Genomic DNA, 20537 nt, shown 5'->3' with positions numbered 1-20537 from the left:
TCAGGCTTCCAGAACCACAAGAGCAAGAAGAAATCCATGTCTCCTAAGACTTTAAAAGTATTTGGAAAACATAGTGAAATGCAAGATAATTTGTGTTTCAGATGCTGGGACAGTAAAAACCTAACCAACCTGTTCTTCATTAAAACCAAACCACAAGATCTCAGCAAATTATAAAGTGAAAGGTCTTCTATTTCTTTTGCATCTGTTAATATGCATTAAAAACACATTAACATGTACAAAAAGGTGCACTGAGAAAGGCAATGTATGTTTTCAATGGGAATATTTCATAGTTTTACTGCATGATGTCTTTCAGGATGTAAAACACAAAAATGTGAAGGAAAATGTGGGCTGCATTTTAATTTAAGAAAACAGTCTTCAAGAGACTTCAGTTCAATAACACATGATCGAAGTTTTGAGTGTACTACTGTGTCTGACAGGTGAATCCCCTCTTTCCGTCTTGTTGCAAAGCATCATGGCAAACCCTCCTGAGAACAGTCCCATAAAAGTCTTCAGCATCATGAAGCTCACTAGTCTGGTTACCACATGATCTTTTCTTTTCCCTCCTTTTCCCATGAAGCTATTGAGAGGTGGGCCAGGATCATATTGTAGACCAGTACTGCCTTATAATGAGAAGTCCTGAACATCCAGAGGTTGAAAGCCAGGCTGTTACAGGAGGCTGGAAACCAGCAGATGCATAAAAAACCTTGAAAAATTACTAGTCATATTTTCAAATAGAAGACAAAATTTATGGATTTTAATTGATAATGTGTGCAAATTGACCCTGATAGGAACCACTGCCTGGAACACATTGCATCAGGTGGCTGACAAATGAAGCAGCAGTAGAGGTATTCCAAGAACACTCTTAACCCTAAAAATGCTGATGACAGTCATTAAAGGAATTTGGAATTTATTATTCAGAATTTGGCAGTCAATTAAGATTTAAGTTTCTGCCTTCAGCACAGGCAAACCAAATTTATCAGCATTAAAGCCAACAACCCAAGTGCTACATCACATAGGAGATTCCCAGGGACTTCTTAATTTCACATTTACTTAACTGCAATGATGGTCCAAATGCTGATGGCAAACTGTGCTTAACCTGGCAAAAGAAGCTGTCATTTTCATAGAAACTCTAATGAAACAGTGTACACTGTTGTCAGTTGCATTTTTGGTGATACAGGATCACTGAAGACCACCTTTGAGCCTCAAAAACCTTGCACTTGTCCTTTCTTTCTTTCTTTTAATCTATTGCTGATCATTTTAATTAGCATAAAGTCAAATCAAAGTCCCTCTTAAAAGAGAACTATTACATCACACGTTGCCACTAAACATCAGATTTATAGCAAAGCGTGACAGAGTTTTCAGAAGCCCTTGACCTTGAAATTCTCTGGAATGCAAGATCACTACAGGCTCAGTCTGCTCCTGGCACTATTTCAGTATTACATCATTTGTTTCTCTACAAACCAGTCTGAGTGTGCTTCAGTTGGGTGGCCCCTGTGAGAGCTTTTCTGTTAACATGTGTCTCCCTTCATCTCCCATTTTCTTTCTGGCAGTTCCCTACCTCCACTGTAGCTGTCCCATCATGACAAGCCAGACATTTGCTCCCTTTCTTAACTTCTGAGGCCTCACCAAAAGCAGCTGTCATTTTGTCTGAAGCCATGATGCGCTCCATTCTGAATCATGCAATTCACGTGATTATCCCACATTCATCTTTGATAATTACACACAGAGACTGAATATGATGTTGAAAATTAAAAAAATTAAAGCCGTATGCTAAGATATTTTTATGGTGGAAAAGCAGTGCAACCTCAAGCGCAGCTACCCAGAGATGGAAGCAAAGTTAGCACGTCTCAGCTAAAACAGCCGGGTACCTCTCGTAGGCCAGTCCTGTGTAAGCCTGCTGCTGAAAGCAGCGTGGAACACACTCCTCAATGGGCTTATCCTGCTGAGAAGGGAACTTCACTGCAACTCAATGGTAAAATTAGTTTCTATTTTTTTTCTATTTTATTTTTTCCTGTGCACCACTATTTTGTGAAATTGAAACATGCTTTCTGTTGTCTATCTCAGATTCTCTAAAGCAGGTGTACAACTTTACAGATGGAAATGCTGCTGTCAGACGTTGTTTCCAGGACCAAAAGTACCGGCTTTCTCTTTTCTAAGTCAAATCCCATGTTACTTACACTAGATGAAAGAAATAAAATCAAATCATATTGGTTTTGATTGAAAAAAAATCCATTTTCAAGATAAGATAAAAATTAACAAATCAGAAAATTGTTTGAGGCTAAAATAATCTTTTAAATCCAGATCAAGAATGGTTTTAAATTTATTATTGTTGTTGTTAATAAAATTGTCATTATTATTATTTAACAATGTAAGTCTAAGTGAGGTGAGACAGAGAAACAATAATCCTCTATGTCTGGTACATATAGTATAGTAACTCCTCATCATATTATATTTTAGTATGTCATAAGAATATAGTTATTACATATTAGTATAGTGCATATATATATATATATATATGTAAATATATTAGTGTAGTATAATAACTACCCATTGCCTTAAGTAGTTGTTTTCCCAAGAAAGAAATGAGGCTAATATATATAATAGGAACCAACGAGGATTTTAAATTGAAGGAATGGTCCCCTCTCACCGCTATGGACAGAAGAATTCTGCATACACGCAGCTTGTCCTGACCTGTCCCCAGCACCCATAAATGCCTCTTTGTTTACAGTGTCCTGACTGTTTCAAGGCACACAGCCTGTGGAGAGACCTGCCACCTCACGTCTCCCCCTTCTCTGCCTTTCTCCTTTTGTGCGGCACCTGAGCACACAGTCCGCTGTTCCCTGGCTGAAAGCAGTCTGTCTGTCCCACACCCGCAGGTGCCCACCCTAGTCCTGCCAAAGTGTGCACATAAAGGCCTCTGCAACACAACTGATCTGCTCTTTCTACACCTGGAGCTGAGATATGAGGTATTGATGCCAAAATGGCACAGAGTAACTGCTCAGAGATGGATTTTGTCTTTAAGCAGCAAAGGTATTTCGTGCAACTTTGGGGAGCTAGCTGATTCGCACCAGACAAACTACCTCTGAGGTTTACAGCGAAAAGTCAGGTAATTTATACAGTTTTCGTGAGAGTTTACAACATCTTACATACATATTCATTTGATTTTTACATCTAATCATAGTATTCATAATAGGTGGGATCTAGGTGGAGTAAACCTTTCAACTTTCTTTGTTCAATGATTTCCTGACTCATGGTCTCCTTATCTCCTTCCGGTGCCCACTTTATCCTTTCTAATTATTTAGAGCACATTCCTTTACTTTAACATCATCAGGGGAACCTTTTACTATTATTCAGAGTACCTTCCTTTCTCAAAACAAACAGAGCATCTCCTAGAGCATTGTACCAAACTCATCCTGACTAATCTTTTTAAGACCTTGCTCTGTTTCAGTATCACAAGAAGTATTACCAGCAAACTGAGTTTGACTCTCAGTGAGGAAAATAAAATAAAATAAAATAATAAAATCCCACAGTTTAACATCCTGAACTGTAATTATCCCTTACTCATTTCATTTGCATGTCTGCTTATCCTATCTACGAGTCATTTAAGTTGGAAATACTGAGAAGAAAATACTGTCCCTATTTAAGTATTTCTTATTTTCATTTTCCACTTTGTTATTTTTAGTTGGAAATCCATTCTAAATCTTTACTATGAAACAATTGAAAATTACAGAGATGCAAGTACGTCATGGTTTAACCCCCGCCAGCAACCAAGTACCATGCAGCTGCTCGCTCACTCCACTCCCCCCTGCCCCTTTGAGAAAGGGAGGACAATAGGAGAAAAGGTAAAGCTTGTGGGCTGAGATAAGAACAATTTAATACAAAGTAAAATATAATAATAGCAATAATAGTAATAATAATAACATTAACAACAATAATCATAACAGTAAGAATGATGTTGATGATGATAATGAAAAGGAAACAGGAATCAAACCCAAGAAAACAAGATCTGCAACACAGTTGCTCACCGGCCACTGACCGATGCCCAGCCAGTCCCCCAGCAGCTATCGGTGGCTCCCAGCCAACCCCCTCCAGTTCATATACTGAACATGGCATTCTATGGTATGGAATATCCCTGTGGCTAGTTCAGGTCACCTGTCCTGGCTGTGTCCCCTCCCAGCTTCTTGTGCGCCTTCTTGTTGGCAGAATATGAGAATCTGAAAGTTCTTGACTTGTATAAACACTACTCAGCAACAACCAAAACATCAGTGTGTTATTAATGTTATTCTCAAACTAAATCCAAGCCACAGCACTGCACCAGCTACTAGGAAGAAAATTAACTCTATCTCAGCTGAATCCAGGACAAAGTATTTGAAATAAGAGAAATTATCATCTGTCTGACAGTACTGTCTTGTCATTCCTACAAATGTACTTACCCTGCCTCTTATATTCTATTTCTGCACAAGAGGCTAGAATAGATTATTTAATGGGACAGTCTGGCCTTGAAAACTTCTAAATGAAGGGTCAGAAGGGAGGTCTTTCTGCCTCAAAAGTCCTGGTAGCCTCCCGTGCCATACCTATACGTTTATTTAAGAACTTAAGGAGGCAAGGAGATGTCTGTGTGGTTAAAAACTTGAGAAAATATTTCTCCCAAAGCACTTTGTAAATCTGCCCCCAAGTCCATGGAAAGATACTCACTATGCATGAACACATGTTGGTCAGACATCTTCCTGCCTTCCAGAGGAGGTGATTCATGGACATTGTGGCCATGGTACTTCATTCACTCAGTTTTCTCTAGAAGCAGAAATTACAGAGACAAACAGTCTCCCGAGATATATTCTTATTTTTATACTCAGTACAGTGTTCTTGAACAGCGTATATCCAGCAGGCAATGCTAGTAATAAAGGGAAATGGGTCCTGAGATATTCAAAGAGTTCAGCAACACAAGGTGGAATAATTTGAGATTATTCTTGCTATTTACTTATCTTGGAGAATACTTGATACAAGTATAAACACCAACAACAGCCCCAACTGCTGAACAATTCAGTTGCAATGCTATATTCAAAAATGTTGCACTGCAAGTCAAGGAATTGCATTATCATGATTATATGAACAGCATTAGGATCTATTCCAAAACCTTTGCTGCCCTTCATAACTCTAAATTGTTAATGGTGTACTAGAGGAAGAAGCAAAGGAAATAGGGAATCAGGATTTCAAGAGTAAACCCACAGAGCACAAAAAATGTCATAGTATACCACAATACTGCATGGCAAAAGCCTTTTGTGACTGAAAACCTGCAGTTCTCACAGTGGAAAACTTTGCTGTCTATCAGAACTGAAACTGCTTTGTTGACTCCGTTTTTCTGCATGCACTAGTGCTTTTTTCACAGTCAAGACAAGGTCCCAGAGGAACATGTAATGGACACTAGAATTTTTTAGGGCTATATTATCACTGAGATACATCAACTTGCTCTTGAAGGCAAAACTCCTAAGTATATGTAATACCAATTTAGTGACTAAGTCTCGCAAAATCAGGGAAATGCTTCTGTGTTTGTGAAAAGAAATCAAGAAAAACAGGGAAGATAAACATGGAAGTGTTGCCAAAAGGAATGCTTTTGGAGAAAGAGGCTTTCCATAAAGTGTCTTTAATGAATGTTCAGGACTGAAAGTCATTGCCTTTCAGTACACAAAGCAACTGATAGCCATTGTATTGGCTAATTTCTTACCCTGCGAAAGTGCACTTAGAGTGAAAGCAACAGATGACCAATTTTTCAGCCTGCAAAAATCCATCACAATCTTGTAAAAGTTGTCCACTTTCTGGTGACTGATGAACTCAAGTATGTTGTTTACAGAGAGGCAAAGTAGGCATTCAACTCAGGGCAAAAGGAGTGACAGAGATAGGAAGTTAAACCATGGTATCTGATGAAGGATGTACTCCAGTTCCCCTTTGTTATCACTTCATTATTAGTCACTTATTATTTTATGATCTGTATCCTGTATATATTATCCTGGGTTTGTATTTTGTAATGCATAAATTGGAAAGGAATTAACTTAGAAAATTTGAAAGAAGGAAATGCAGTTTGGAAATGAAACATTCTTAAAGCCGTGCATCTGGTCCTTTCTTTTCTTGTAATGTCCATATATTATAACTATTAAATAGTGCTAAACAATTAATTGCACTGTGCAGGCCAAACTTTAACAAATCTTTCAAAACGGTATGTTTAACGGATAACACAGATCACCTGTCAAAATCCTTATCTGTGTATTCTTGCCTAAAATTAGGGAATTTCTTTTCTGAATCCCATCCATCTTCTTGCCCTGTTCAACTGATTTCATACACTCTCTGTATAAATAACCTGTAAACTGTAATTCTATAGGAGCTTCCTAACTTAAGCACATTATCACACTATGTTTTCGAATAAATTCCCTACTGCTATCAGTTTTAGGAAATATTTTTGTGGTCTGTTATAATAGTTTCTAAGTCTCTGAGTATTGTGTTGAACCCAGAAAAAAATGAGTAATGTATGCAATTAACTAATCGTAACAAGGATATCGGAAAATTTTACTGGTTTATCTTCATTTATCTTTATCTAAATTTATCTTTATCTTTGACTAATCATCTGATCAAAGTACTTGAAAATGTTGCTCACTCAGAAGAAGTTGGGAATATTCAGAGAAAATCGAAAACAAGACAGACAGCACAGAGCACAAGTAAATTTAATTCAGCTGATTGTGATAGGAGTGTTAAATGGTATTCATCCAGGTACAGGTTTCAGTAGTTGAAGGTACTTGAACAACTTTTGCAGTATGTATAGCGTCTTTGACTTGAAGTACATTAAAAGTTCTACATATCTGAAGCAGAATAGTTCTCAGTCTGATTACAGGAAGGGAATGAAACACTGAAAGCACCCATGACTGCATCCAATGATGCTGGTGTCCCCCCAGTAAATCCTTAGCTGATATTGCTTACCAAGTCAAGTTATCACACTTAGGATAAGGTAAGCAGGGCAATAAAACTTTTAAACTAAAAAAAATAAATAAATTGTTCTTAGGCAACATAGACACTATATTTTCAATTGCATTTCCATATGTTGATGGGCTGGAAAAAAATATTTGTGCGCTTTCACTCGCTCTTCCACGTTCTCTTTGTGTCACAAAGCATGGTTTTCATGATACTTCAGGCTGGCATGAAGAAACAGCTTTGCAGCTGGCTACCCTTTCATGAAAAAGGAGATCAAGTCTGCTCTGCCTGCCTTCTCAGGTAGTAAAACCTGTAATTTTATGTATTTTTATTTTCCCCAGGTACTTAATCTCCAAAACTTCAGGAAATGCTGTAAAATACTCATTGAGACTTCCTAACTGCATAGAAACAACCTTGATCTGACAGATGATATGGAAGGAATGCCTACAGGACAATGAATAAAGTGAGCTGCAGGAAATTCAAATTTAACTTAGCCTAAAAGAGATTTATGTGATCTACATGAAACTAAATAGATGTATTCTTCACAGCCTCTGCTAAACATGTGTTTAGGGTTTTTCCACATTTTTGTTCATATTTGTAGTGTTCGTAGCCTTTCACCTCTCTTATTTTCTGAAGAAGCTATCAGAAATTATATTGCTTCTGAAGGTATTGAAGCTTGAATTTCTGCTCTCTGGAAAACAATTATGAAGAAGAATGTAGGTATTGAAAATATTCTGTGTTTGGCTTTCATTGATGTCTTAGTCCAACAAAGACATAACATTTTTCTAACAACCTGACCTTGCTAACTGTAAGTGTGGGGAATAGCTTTATGCTGGTGTTATTTGTCAGCAGAAATACAGGCTGAGCAGAGAATGGATTGAGAGCAGCCCTGAGGAGCAAGACTTCAGGGTATTGGTGGACAAGAAGCTCAATGTGGCCCAGTAATGTGCACTTGCAGCCCAGAAACCAAACCATATCCTGGGCTGCATCAAAAGAATGTGACCAGCAAGATTATTGCTGCTGGAAAGCTAAAAGCTTATAGTGAACACAATCTGTAGCAATGAAAATAAATGTTTAACAACTACAGAAATTGTACTGTAACCTTCAAGGGAACATCACAGTGTCTCCACTATGGGTGTCTCCACCGATAGCTTGGGAATTTTGGTCTTTATCTTTAGAGGGAACAAAGGACAGGTGAAATATCTCCATATTTAATTATCTTTAGAACAGTTTGCTCTTCTTGCAGTTCATCAATGCCAGTAAAACTTTGTGACAGCTCTGGTTATAAGCTTGGCACCTCTGTCTAAGCACACTGCATCTTTTCTGCGAAGGCAGTATAACTCATCTGTTTCCTTCAAATTTACCTACTAGTTCTCCTTTTTCACCCAACCGGTTCTGTCACCTGAAGAATCAGAGAGGAACAAATGGGTACTTTTCCTCTTTGCCCTCTCCCACATATTTTCTGCCCAAGGTTGTCTCTGGGGTGTTGGGAGATGTGGAGTCCTGCCATTCCATACAGGGAGAAAGCTTACAGCTCAGCATTGTGCAGACTGACAGGAACACCTTAGCTGTTTTTGAACAGCGTGAAGGAGAGCACTTAGCCACCTCGAGGGTCTCCCAGGGGCTCTGTTAGCCCCACGTGGCTCAACAGCTACTCCTTTTCCAGCTGAAACTTTCTTGATGTGAGAAGCTTTTTTTTACGTTCAGAATAAGCCCCACCGATTTACTATCTTAGCTGTCTAGCAAAAATATTTACACTGATAAGGCACTGTCAATTATTATATTACACTAGTTAATTTGCAATAACATGTATTTCTAGCTTATCTGCCTTGTCCAGCCAACAAGTTGATACCTAGCAATTTTGTAAAAATAAATATTGTGTGCATAGCCTCATTCAAAATGCAATTAAATATTTTTATGGCACTGCATGTAATGAATCTACTTGTTTTTCTTCATAATGAAAAGAGTTGCAAGGAGAATAAAAAGCTGTAAAGGAGTATGAATCCTGTGGAGGCAACCCAGGCTGCCTGAGTACACCCTGAACTTTCTGTGGCTCTTCTCTGTCTCTTCTGTGGCTCCTTTGAGCCATTTTTGTCTCTAACATCCTGTGTGGTAGATGAACTTGAAATAATATTCAAAAGCAACCTTTTAAAAAAAAGAGCAGGGAGACTTAATACATGGTGGCACACATTATTATTGTTGTTGTTATTATTATTATTATTATTATTATCATCATCATCATCATCATTTTAATCATCATCATTATCATTACTGCCATTATCATTATTATACATTCAGAATCTGTGTGTTTTAAAAGGACTTAATCAAAACAAAGATTTTGTTTTTCACATGAAGAGACACACAGTCCCTGCTCCTGTGCCCACTTTCAAAGAGGTGCAGTCCAGATGTGAATATCTAAATTTTGCAAGGTCTATAAATTTCCCATGGGAAAGTAGTTTATTCTAAGCTACTTTTTCTGTTCTAAACCATCTTGCACGGACACCCCTGGATAGTGTTTGTCAAAAGCAAGCATTAATTACAGGGGGTTTGGCATGGGGTAGTGTTTGTGTGAGGAAACAAATGGCTGAGCAGTCAGTTGCTGTCCAAATACAGTGGGAGCCTGGGTTAAAAGAGTGCTCTCAATAGCATCTTCAGCTGAGTCAGGAGAACCTCCTCAGACAGTTCTGCTGTGTTCTTATAACCCAGATGTCTGTGGTTGCACATGACCACCCCAGTACATGCATGATCCCTCACTACTGTTGTCTCTACTTGCAAATCATGTCCTACATATCCTGCATACCAGAGGCTGCCCAGCAAGGTTATTTCTTACCTGCAGAAAGTTTCTATTGTCTAGATTTAAATGTCTGATCAGCAAGTAGTTGATCACTTCTGCAGCAGAAGCTGCCTGGGCATCTCCAGGTCAATCCACCTGAGTGTTACTCAATGCATTTACACAGACAAGGGGACACAGCAGGAACTGCCTGGGACAATGTCTGGAATGGTCCAAAGTTCCCACCTGGAGAGCACTGCAGCAATCAATCAAACAGTTAATTGCAAAGGTGGCTGGGAGCTGAGCACCTTGCTCCACGCTGGCCCACTCTCTCCAGCCAGTCCATTGTCTTGCCCTTGCAGGTGACTGCCCGGGTGCTCCAGGTCATCCAGGGAATTAATGATTCGAGTGCCCACAGCATGCACAGAGGCACAGCCGTGACATCCTGCTATGCCACAGTAACAACCGAAGGACAGACTTGAATTTCACAGTTCTAATTTAAGTACCTTAGCTTTTGGCACACCTCATAGAGATAGATTCATACTTTCTAAGCCTTTCCTTATTAAAAGAGAATTTGAGAAAGCAGCTGAAAATGGCCCCAGAAAGCCATCATTAATCTACCTATTTTAATACAATATCTTTTGTACCATAAAAAGTGAAATTGTACCTAAGAAGACAATCTGCAGTGGCTAGCAATAAGCACCCATCCATCAAGATAATGAAATAAACCACTGCCATTTTTTCACTAATTCTGAAATACTGTTAAGAACACCTCAACCTACATTTGTGTCTATATGTACAAATATATGCACATGCACACAAAAATATCCCTTCCATTCTGGGTCCTCCCTAGGTTTTGTATTAAACAAATTAAGGAAACAAAAGAAGGAAACAACCAAAGGAAAGTTTTTTCATAAATTAAGTTTCCAATAAAAATATTTGCAAGGTAACTTTATAAGGTAATCCCTTCCAAGATATTTTATGCAAAATTAATTTCTGCTTCAGTTGTACACATAGTTTCTCAACTTGCATTGAAGCGGCTTTATACCTGTAGAAGACAAAGAACTTGGTACATGCTTTCATTATTAAACAAAATCCAAACTGAATGAATAGTGCAGGTCAACAAAATTGATCAGTGCCTTATTAGAGCAGAACTGAGCATTTGCCAGTATATATACAGAAAAATTAACAGAAATCAGTATCAATACTAGATTTTCTCCATAAGTGGCAAATAAACTACTGTGGATTTTTGGCCTACTCTGTTTCTGGTATGTCATGGGGGGTGAACATTTGGACACAATTAAGAATACTGATAACATTTTTCCTCCTGAAATACCAATCAATACTGAAATCCAATCTGAACTCCTAGGATTAAGCTGCGTGCTCTCTCTTGCACCATCTGCGGAAGACAATTGAACTGTGCACACCGAGCTATGAAGTGGTGTTATCTACCTTTGTGATGAAGACTTGCAGAGTTGCAAAAGGTGTTCAGTACCTCAGTGAAAGGTGAGAAGAAATATGCCCTTAAGTCACATGTATGCTTTTAAAAGTTCTCCTCCCAGCTACTTTAACAGGAAATGACATGTTTGTATTAAACGGAGCTGAAACCCCTCTCTCCATAAAGACATGAGATGCCAGGTCCACGTGATTTGGATCTGGAAGCAGTCTAGAGGTGTTTCTTTCTCTTGAGATTTCCCTAGATGCATACTCCCATTGTTTCGTTTCCCAGGTAAGTCCAGTGAGAGTCTGGGCTGTATCAGCAGGAAAAGGTAGCGCTGTCTTTTAGCTGTGGCTCAGGGTTGTACCAGGTCTGTCAGCACTGGGGAAGTGTGAAGGACAAAGATACCTATTCACATCCACTATTGTATTTCTTCATGTGCCTCAAGAAATGAAAACCTTTTATCCCTCTACTGCCAGTTTAAAGAACAGTTACATTTCAAGGTACTTACAAGGCAGTTTTAGCTTTAAAGTAAAACCAGGAAAAATCCCAAATTTTTAAATAAGGAGATCTCATTCATTAGATGTGCAATTTGCTGCTGAATGACCAGGAAATAGATCCTTATAGATATGTGTCACCTTGCTTTACTTGTGTCTTTAGCAATTGTTCTGTCTTGTCTGTGCAAAATGGAAAGTGCTTTATTTTGATTGAAAAAAAAATAAATTAAGAGGAATTCTTCAAAAAAAAATCAGGGGAAAAAAAAGTACAACAGCAAAGGAGAAAGTAATGAAGAAAATAATGGAGAAAAGGATAGATCTCCTGCAATCAACTGTTACCCTCTCACTGTTCCCAGAAAGGTGTCCATGGAAGATACAGAAGACATATTTGCTTGGCTGCATCCATATATTTTACAGTTTAAGCCTGAATGAAGGATTCACTTCTTTTGTTGTTTTCATGTCTGACTCCACAGTCTGTAATTGTAGATATTTCTGTGTGAGGGGCTAGAATACAGGAACCCATTGCACTGAAAACTTTTTAGTAAGTCTTGTAGTGATTGGACAAGTGGTAATGGTTTTAAACTAAATGAGGGTAGATTTACATTAGATATTAAGAATAAGTTCTTCCCTGTCAGAGTGGTGAGGTGCTGGCACAGGTTGCCCAGAGAAGCTGTGGATGCTCCATCCCTGGAAGTTCAAGGCCAGGCTGGATGGGTCTTGGAGCAACCTTGTCTGGTGGAAGGTGTCCTTGCCCATGGCAGAGGATTTGGAACTAGGTGATATTTATGGTCCCTTTCAACCCAAACTGTTTCATGATTCTATGAAGTGTCAAGTACAGCTGACTTCATACTTCTTCATATATCCTGTAAATTTTGAATGTGGAAAGTGCCTTTCTAAAGCAAAGACATTTTGCATATTCTGAGTGAATTATCAAATATACACTAAGCACATATTTGTCTATCACAGCTCTTTGCTGATATTTTGCTCTAAAAATGCTGAATGACATAGAAAGTAAGAGTTATATGTAAGTGTCATGGTTAAAACCCGGCCAGCAACCAAGCACCACACAGCCACTTGCTCACTCCCCCTCATCCACAGGGGTGGGGAGGAGAATCAGAACGTAATGTAAAATTTAAGGGTTGAGATAAGAACAATTTAATAGGTAAAGCAAATGCTGTGCACACAAGCAAAGAAGAACAAGGAATCCATTCACCACTCCCCATGGGCAGGCAGGTGTTCGGCCATCCCCAGGGAAGCAGGGCTGTGTCACGCATAATGGTGACTTAGGAAGAGAAAAGCCATAATGCCAGATGTCCCCACCTACCTTCTTCTTCTTCCCCCAGCTCATATGTATATACTCAGCATGACATCATATGGTATGATGTCTCTTCAGGTAGTTCAGGTCAGCTGCCCTGTGTGCCCCTGGCTGTGTCCCCTCCCCCATTCCCCATGCCCCCCCAGCCCTCTCACTGGCAGGGCCTGAGAAACCAGAAAGTCCTTGACTGAGTACAAACATCACCCAGCAACAACTAAAACCATCAGTGTGCTGTCAGCATTGCTCTCACACCAAATCCAAACCACAGCACTGCACCAGCTACTGAGAAGAAAGTTAACTTTCTGAAATGAGGACAGTAAGTTACATCTATTTGACATTAGATTATACCTGTAAAACTGGTTTGACTGTTCAGTATGAGTTTATTAACCAATTAGGTGTGGTTACTGCCAGTGTTGTTTAGGAAATTAAAAATTATTTGCCAAGAGATTTTTTTTTTGTTGGCAGACTGTACATAGGCAGAACATATTTTTTTATATTAAGTACATTGATCTTTGTAATCTGTTTTTAACTGTTGAGTTATACAACAACCTGTATGCAGGATTTTTGCATCCTGTGTTCTAAATGTTCTCAATATCTTTTAACAAGATGATTAAATTAATTTAAAAGCAGACAGTAGCAAAAGAAATGAAGTCTGCTATTGAAGATTATACAGCCAGAGCAAACACTTAGAAGTAACCTTAGAAAATGTGGAGTGGGTGAGAAGATGCTCACTGAAACATAAAAGTGGGAAAACTTACACCAAAAATATATCACTTTTAACTAAAACTTTGTGGATTTTTGGGGAGTCCAGGGTAGAAATCATGGTCAAAGTGAGAGCAGAAAAGGTCTTCTGTCTTGGGTAGTTCAGCGTTTAGGGCTGGCACTTAAGATGTAGGACATATGCTCTGACAATGCCTATATAAAATAGAGCTGCCCCAGTGGGAATGTGAAATGCAAAACCTGCTTCACCTTTGATCTCCATCTGGCCGCTGCAGACTGGAGCTGTTGTCACAACACGACCACAAGCTGCTGCAGTCAAAATTATGGCGGGAGTGAGTATAATACTGAGGTGGGTCTCTTCTCAGCTGTGGGAAATGGTACAAGGTGTAGTCTTTGTTCTGATGAGGCACGGGAAAATGCATATATGACATGTATGTCTAAATAAAGAGATAGAGACAATCTGGAGACAGATATATTAATGTGTGTTCATAAGCAGACTGTTGTAGTACACCACTTACAAGTAATAGAAGCGAACTTGGAAATGTCTGATGAGTGCACTGTAACATTACTGAGGACACTGGGGAAGAAAGGGAAGGAGGTGAGGAGACAGGACAGATACTCAAAGAAAAGAGACCATTAACCATAATGTACCATGTGAAAATAGAAGCATAGGACACAAATAAAAAGATTTTAGTGTTTATGTTCAATTTACTAAATAAGTTTTTCCCTTAGTAGTGTCCATGCAGAAACCTAAGTTAACACTGTTGCATACGTGAGATCAGCAACCCAACGCACCAAGTCCTCCTAATACATTTTTATTTATGCTTATGGGCTCTTTTGCCTCTTTACATAACTGAAGATATCTTCAGGGATCTCTAAACACTAGCTGTTTATTCATTCATAGTGATTGAGAGAGTTTAAGTTTATGTGAGTTGTACTGCTCTGCCTGGTGAAATAAAAACACAAAGAACACATGAAATGTAGCTGAATTAGAGCTGAGTGGACCCCGTATAATGGAAATTATACTTTGCGAGTAATAACACTCTGTCTTTTGCTGGGTAAGAAAGTTATGAAGCCAGAAAAACCTGTCACTGAGAAATATTATGATCAGCCAGAGTTTGAAGAACTACAGGGATTGAATCCACTCACACAGTGGATTGAATTTATCCTCATAACATCGTATAGTGAAGTCAAAAGGGTGCATTAAGGATGAATTTGATCAGACAATTTTTCTTGATGTTAACCTGCTAAATTAAAGTTTGGGTTGATCTCTACAATGTCCTGTGTCTGTTTTATTGATGTGTCCCCAGTAAATCTAAAACGTGCACTCATATCTGTGATTTCTGGAGTGGGATTAATATATGGGGGTTTTCTCCTTCTTCATTCAGTTATTAGTTTTCATAGAAGCAAGAGCTGCTTTGTGACTGCAGAAACTTCATTCCTCATTTTTTCACAGGTGCAATTATTTCTGATACAACTGAAATTCAAACTGGTAATCCCTTGTTCATGTGCCTCTTTTTCTGCAATGTTCCTAATTTAATCTCTTCAGGCAAAGTCTTCTGCTCAATGTATTGCTGCACAATCAATTTTCACCTTGTCTTGCAGTTCATTTTTCCTCCCATTTCTTCATATCACTATATGAATTCATGTTTTACCCTACAATGAGCAATGCCTGTCTAGCTTGGTCTTTGGCATGTTCTTTCTTTTTTCATTGTAATGTACTGCTTCTTTTCATCCCTTATGTCTTTCCAGTCACAGATAACAGTACAGTAATGAACAAATAGCAGTACACTCATGAACTGTTGCCAGACAAATGATAAAAAAATTCCTGCCTAAAGAGGAATTTCTGCATCAGCTCAAGCAATAGATTTTTTTTTCTTATCACTGATGGAAAATATTTACTAGTAATGTCAGATTTTAACTACTAGGTCCTCCTAAATACATGAATTCTTTGCTGACACAATAGAACACTTTAGAGAAAAATGTGTTGCATACCAAATCACATTCACCATGAATGTCTTCGTTTATGATGTCCTAAGTAATTTTAAACTGAGCAAAGCAGAACTGTAGGAAATACTTAATGGTCAAATATGCAACAGAGCCAAAAGAATCTAATTTGGAAAAAGCAAAAACACTCACTGTTTCAGAATTCCTTAACTTCCAATTATCGGAGTTCATATCATTTCTTTACACAGATTAAGTCTTTCAGTAAATGAGGTAACATAACATGCAGTTTTTACAAGCATTTGAATTATTGTATGTAGTATTGCACCAGCGCAGACCGTCACTAAAGTAGTACGAAAACAAACAGCAGTGTCAGGTAATTGGACTGAGCTGCAATTAGCTGCTGTCCCAGGAACAGCCCGTTTCATTGCAGCTGTGCTCGGAATCTGAGTGGTGCAGGGTGTGGAAAAACCTGCCTGGTCCTTCCTTCCATCCTTCCTGCCACCCACAAGAATGAGCAGTGGGGCCATCATGTGACATGCAGACTTTGCTTGTGCCTCTTGTCAGGGGTGCCTGAGAATGGATGTTCCTTAACCAAATTCAATCATACCTGAACACATATGATCAAAGCAAAACCAAACACAACAGCTGTTTGCCCACCCAACAGGTTGCAGCGTTAGAAAACTGGAAAATATTTGTTTCATTATTTATTTAAACCTTGGAATTTCTCTACCAAAATGTTGCTTTGTTCCCCTTTCTAACTCCACACACTAGTCCTGATTCTCATTATACTTACAGCCCATAACTTCATTGAGTTGAATTGTGTAATTTCTGTTCATGCCTTTTTAAGAGGAGGATTAAATTAAATGGATTTAAGAGCTGAACTATGAATGTCAGTTTATTTTCCATCTTTGACTTTTATATCGTTATGTCCAGTTACTTCTTACACTGTTTTTATAGGCATCTTTTAAAGTAAATTTTTTTAACCAGCAGAACCTATAGTACAGTTAAATTAGAAAATTTATCTTTGTCCTCAAAGAGAATGAAAACACTGCAAAAGTAGAAACACTGAACATATTCTAAAGTATTGAATTAAAGAAAAAAAGATGTTCCTGATGGTCCTGTAATAGTGTACTAGATGCTGAAATCATAAATCTGTACCTCCATATTAAAAAAGAATGACAAAAACAAGGCTCAGGAGCTCATGACCGAGTCATGCTGCAGACCACTCACAGCCTGCTGGTTTTAAATGTCTTCTGATAGTGTTTTCCCAGGACATGAAAGTACAGATGATACAATGACAGACGTTTATACTTTATTAACATACTATTTATCCATTTCATAGACTTTAAAATACTCAGCTACACAACAGCTCAAAAACTAGAGTGCAATGAATCAAGAATACAAAGTCTGGATTTCTTTCAGTTAAAGTTAATTACTGAACACTTCACCCTCTAGTTTAAGAAGTTTAAATTTTTAGCACCCTCATTTCATCTAAATTTTTTGCCATTTTGATGAAGTACTCTTCCTCTGTGAACAAACTTACAGAGGCATGCATGTTGTAAATGTCTTGCTGATGGCCATCAGCGGGTGGGGAGCATTTGACAGCCAGCTCATGCATTGGGGAGCACAGAGAAGTCAAATTGGTTCATGCTGGAGAAATCTAACCACAGCCAACCTCAATGGGATAAGCAGGGGCACTTAATTTAGAAGACAGAGGTATGTCATGAAAGGCATGAAGCGATTAACATAAATTACAGCAAATATCACAAATTTACAGTGAAGGAAATCCTGACTGCATATAAGGAGACTGTGTTCATATACTGCAACCACAGGGGTGTCATGATTTAACCTTGGTAGGAAGCTTAGCCAGACAGAGCCACTCGCTCACTCCACTCTGGTGGGATTTAGGAGAGAACTGGAATGTTAAAAGAAAGAAAAATTGTGGGTTGAGATAAAGACGTTTTAATAGCTAAAGCAAAAGCTACATGTGCAAGAAAAGCAAGAAGAGGAATTCCTTTACTACTTGTCCTTGGCAGGCAGGTGTTCAGTCATCACCAGGAAAGCAGGTCTCCATCACATTTAATGGTTATTTGGAAAGACAAATGTCCTAACTTTGAACAACCCTGTCTTCCTCCTTCTTCCCCAGTTTTTATTGCTGTGTGTGACATCATATCATAGGATCATTGAAAGGGTCAACCCTCCCATGCAATGAGCAGGGACATCTTTATATCAGGTTGCTCAGAGACTAGTTCAACCTGACCTTGAATGTTTCCAGTGATGGGACATCTACCACATCTCTGGTCAACCTGTGCCAGTGTTTCACCATCTTCATTGTAAAAAATTTTCTTCTTTATAACTTCTCTAAATTTCCCCTCTTTTTCCTCTAAAATTATTACCCCTTGTTCTATTGGAACAGGTCATACTAATAGCTCTGTCCCCATCTTTCTTATAAGGCCCTTTAAAGTATTGCAAGTCCTCAATGAGGTCTCCCTGGAGCCTTCTTTTCTCCAGGCTGAACGACACCAACTCTTTCAGCCTGTCTTCATAGAAGAGCTGCTCCAGCCCTCTGATTATTTTTGTGGCCCTCCTCTGGACTCTTTATGATAGATCCATGACTTTCCTGTGCTGAGGAATCCAGAGCTGGATATAGCACTCCAGGTGGGATCTCACAAGAGTGGAGAAGAGGGGAAGAACCACCTCCCTTGACCTGCTTCCGTGCTTCTTTTGATGAGCCCAGGATATGGTTGGCTTTCTGGGCTGCAAGTGCACAATGTCTGGCTCATGTCCAGTGTTTCATCCACCAGCACCCCCAAGTCCTCCTCCTCAGGGCTGCTTCCAATCCCTTAATTGCCCAGACTGTATTGATACTAGGGGTTGCCTCAACCCAGGTGCAGGCTGTGGGGTGGGAAATCCCTATGGTCAGTCAGGGTCAGCTGTCCCAGCTGTGTCCCTTCCTAGCTTCTTGTGTACCCCCAGCCTTCTTGTTGATGGGGTGCTGTGAGAAGCAGAAAACTCTTTGACTCTGTGTGAGAACTGCACAGTGGAAAGAACACCATTGTGTTTTTGAATAAGAGCCATTGTTTTGCAGGATGAACCCAAAAAGGCAGCTTCTGAAGGTGTCTATGGATCAATAAGACAGAGCAATAAATAAAAAGGCAATCACTTATTTGCTTAAGGAATTCGTAGTCTCATATGGAGCTATTTTTGTCTTCACCAGATAACAGCTGGATCCAGTTCAAATATAGAAAACTGCTAAATGCAACCAGTGAAATATTTCTTTTTCCCTCCCCTTTTAAAAACTCAGTAATTATTTTCTCGGACTTTTTATAATAGTCTGACCACCAGACAGAAAAGTCCTGCCCCAATTTCTATTGTTGTTCAAAGTCCCTGTTAAGCAGCTAAAATAAGTCTAACTATAGAGTTTAAACTGCCTTCTTACTTTCTGTGTGTAATGACACATAGACATGATGGTATCTGGTGGCACAAGAATAAAACAGTAGACGCTTGCATAAGAAAGTTATGAGGGCCTGCACACAGCGTTAAACAGATGGACCAAATGTCCAGTATCCTCAGATGGTATAAACAGATGACAATTAGAAAATTTAATCTAAGGACAGGTTTGCAGCTGTAGAAATTCAAATACACTACACCTTTTACAATGTTACATTATCTTTGCTTGCAGAGATAATTTAACATTATATTCACCTATATAAGGGGGAAAATCTATTTTTGTTTTCAGAAATTTTAATGCATATTGATTCTTTAATAAAGGGAAAAAGTTGCCACGTGTTAAGAACAGATTTTTTTTCCCAGTTGGTCTGCTATATAAATGGATAGTGTTGAGATTGCTAGTATTACGTGTTATTTCAGACGCATCCTTCAAACTGAACTTTAGAAAGTGAGCATTTACTACCATGATGATGTGTTAGATATGATAGACTCTGATTGTCAATGGTCAGCCACTTTTGAACCAATTCCCATTCTGGTAGGCCAACTGCAAGTTCAAAGTGGGTCTCCATGGCTGTTTTAGCTGTGATTAATGCCAAACGGATCACTTCAGCTTTTTTTTTCTTCAGCAGTTAATACATTTTATGTCACTTATCATTAGTCAGAACATTAGAGTCAAACAGAAATTAGCCAGTTTTGTCTCTCTGAACAATATTTTGCAATGTTTACAGTGACTGACGTGGCTTATGGCAAAATCCCTTTAAACAGAGCAACATAAAAAGAAATGCTAACCCACTTTTAAAATCAGAAATATTAATGGAAACATACGAGACCAGCTGAATTATCCTCAATGCACTGGCATATTTAAAAGTTAAGCCAGTCAAGCATAAAGTGGGTTTTTTTCCACTTCATTGCAAAGCAATGAAGAGTTGTCTCGTTTTTGCATGTGAATTTAGAAATGAATTTTAAATTTATATTAATATGTGAAGAATTGATTCCAAACTGCTTTTTTTTTTGCAACACATTTTTACTTAAAAAGGCTGACAAATCTATGTAGGAGAAACTGTCTGGAAAGTGTGTATAAACTGCTGTTGCTGAAATAGGCAAGCACTAACTTGTGAGCAGGTATTTTGGAAAAGTCCTAACACAGGCTTGGGAGTGAAATAGCAAATCACTACTGCTATATGTTGTATATGGCAATAAATATGGTTTATTTAGACGTTGATTTTGTCTTTGAACAACCCTATCTGATTTATAATGCAGGTAATGTGCACATATAATAATAAAATTAAGGTTATTGTCTCTGTAATGGCACCCCAATAATAATAAAAAAGAATACGTTTTCAACAGGCAATTAGTCTTTTTCCTAATAAGTTCTTTTATCCTTCTGTTGCTATGTAGAATGCTTGAAAACAAGTTTAGGGAAGAGAAACACAATCTTGTTTT

This window comes from Falco rusticolus, chromosome Z (genome assembly GCF_015220075.1).
Source record: "Falco rusticolus isolate bFalRus1 chromosome Z, bFalRus1.pri, whole genome shotgun sequence".
Taxonomy (NCBI): Eukaryota; Metazoa; Chordata; class Aves; order Falconiformes; family Falconidae; genus Falco; species Falco rusticolus.
This window is presented reverse-complemented; position numbering follows the sequence as displayed.